The following is a 2,797-nucleotide window of genomic DNA, read 5'->3' on the forward strand; positions in this document are numbered from 1 at the left end:
AGAAGAGGAAATACAACACCCCCTTCAATCCGATCCGACATTCATCCGATCACGCTCAAATCGGATCGATACAGGTGTTTTATATGAACGTTTTTTTCACTCCGATTTTGAGCCCTTCAATCCAATTACACCAACAGAGTATTGTGGGTGCATGTAGTAAACGTAGCCCCTTGTCCATCCATTGGTAGGTTTGTAACCGTTTTGTTAGACATGACCTAAGTAAGGAGTGTGGTGCCCACCCCATCCACTTTTGTTGGTAGAGAATTACGCCGAAGGGAAGATCTTTGTGTATTTTCTTTCCCGATTAGTTAGCAGGGAAATTGGGTACATCAAGTTAGAGTTTGTGCCGTTTGTTTACTATCGTTTGCCTTTTTCTCCGTGCCCTAGTTTTTAGTCGCCCTTCTGGCACATGCTCGTGTCTCTTTTGTATCCGCTGTTTTTCATTGTCTTACCCCAGGTTGTATTTATTTGTACATAGTGTGCATATGTTCGTCCGTACACTTTGCAGCATATCGGTATGACGTTTTTATAATCGCTGGGAAAAGTTGATTTTCGCTACTGAAAAGGTTTCATTTACACATTTCAGGAATTCAACTGCAGATTGGGTAAAACTTCTATCTGCTAAGGTAGCTTGTAATAAGTCTTCCCTGTCTGGGGTGTTCTTTAAATTTTGATGAGATCTATTTTTGGCTCGACATTTTAACAAAAACCCACCAATTCAGCTACGCTCAACAAATTCGAATATGGGTGACAATTGCAATCAGCTAATCAACTAACAACACCTGCAAGGTTTTCCTGAGGCTTCAAAATGGGTTCTGTCATTTGGGTTTCCACTATGCGACACAATCATGGGGAAGACTGCGCGCTGACATTTTGTCCCAGAAGAACAATCTAGGGTTGACACCCTGCACAAGGAGTGTACGCCACAAACAATTCATTGCCAAAGAAGCTGGCTGTGTCACAGAGTGCTGTATCCAAGCATGGTTAACAGAAAGTTGCGTGGAAGGAAAATAGTGTGAAAAGACAAGAATGCACAACTAACGATAAGGAGGCGCAGGGCGCCTTAAAAGGATTGTCAATCAAATCGCTTCAAGGAATTGGAATGAAACTTCACAAGGCAGTGGACTGCGGGCTTGGGGTCAAGGCATCAATACCAGCCACACACACACAGTGTCAAGGAATTGGCTCTACAGTTTGTTCTATAGTGTACTCTTGTTAAGCCCTCCGTGAACCACAGCCACAACATCAGAGGCGTCTTACCTGGGCTAAGGAGGAAGGAACTGGGGTGCCTCATTCATAAAACTCTCTGTATGATCTCATCCTAAAAGTGTACGTAAGCACAAAAAGCTAGATTTGTGCGTACGCACAAAAGTTTCAGATTTTATTAAAACCATGCGTAACGCCAGAACTTACGCAAAAAAAAATCCCTTTAGATAATCCCAGTCAGGGGGAAGATTGTGCGTAGGTTATGTGCCTCTCCACCCCATCTCCTCCCTGAAATAACCACCATAGTGGAGCTTACAACGCCTAGTTTTACAATGCATAACCTCAACTGATATCATTTCCATGCCACGGTGACCACCATGTTTAAAACACCGAGACATAAAGGAATATGATGATGGGGACTATTAAAGGCCATTTTGTTATTGCCATACACATACATTTTGAGTGCTAAAAATGATCCAGTATCCTTGTTATGTTTAATAATAAATATATGAAAATATCCATAAAAACAAAATGCAAAAGACGAATTTTGAAGTTGTTCTAAAGATATATTTTTAGAATAGAGTTGATCTCATTATTTTACACTGGCTAAATAGTTATTTCAGTTGTTTTAAACAATTCAAATCAAATTTAAAATGTGTATCAGTTTTTAAACCTGATGACGGCAAACATCTTTAGCTATTTTTAGTGGAAACAAATAGGCCCATTTTTTATTGCAGTGTAAATAAAATTGTCTGAGTTCGGCTTGTCAGGCTGACAAAGTATTTAAAAAGGGATGAAAACGTTGCAAATCTTACCGTTTTCTACCTAGTTTATATCCTTCCAAATATAGTGCTATTTTCATTATGTTGGTTGAGATGCCTTCACACAACATTCAACACCTCAGTGCAGCTGCGGTTGTAAGCTATTATCATTGGTCCTATAACGGACAATGGACCGTTTCAACACACAAACGAATCCAGCAGTGTGGGTCCACCATCATATCGAAGAAAGTGCGCATCATTGATCATTGTTCTCAAGCTAAAATATTTCTCATAACATGTGGTCCTTCTGAAAGTATTCTAATTTGTTGAGATAGTGAATTGGTGGGTTTTTTTGTGAAATGTGAGCCAAAATCATCCCAATTAAAAAGAACCAAAGACTTAAACTACTTCAGTCTGTGTGCATTAAATTTATTTAATTCACGGGTTTAAGAAATAAATGAAAACTTCTCCACAACATTTTAATTTATTGAGATGCCACCTGTATTTCTGCTCTCTACTTTGTAAATAATAGCCCTAAATGCTCTGTATTCTCCTTTGTATTATTTGCGTTTGTCTGTTAAGATTTGTGATGTCTGCTAACGTACTGGGTTTTATTGATAACCCATTGCTTGAAGGTTTTGAGAAATGTCGTAAAGATGATCTCCTTGCTATAGCTGTACACTTCCAGATCTCTGTTAACTCTGTACTCTTTAAAGAAGGGAAATTAGAAAAGTGTATTAGAAAATCTTTTGGAACTAAATATTCTTGGTTTGCCCTGCAGCAACTGGGGAAGCAGATCAAACTGAAACTGGTGTGAACACAGAGCCTGG

The sequence above is a fragment of the Cyprinus carpio genome, chromosome A4, assembly GCF_018340385.1.
Source record: "Cyprinus carpio isolate SPL01 chromosome A4, ASM1834038v1, whole genome shotgun sequence".
NCBI classification, from domain to species: Eukaryota; Metazoa; Chordata; class Actinopteri; order Cypriniformes; family Cyprinidae; genus Cyprinus; species Cyprinus carpio.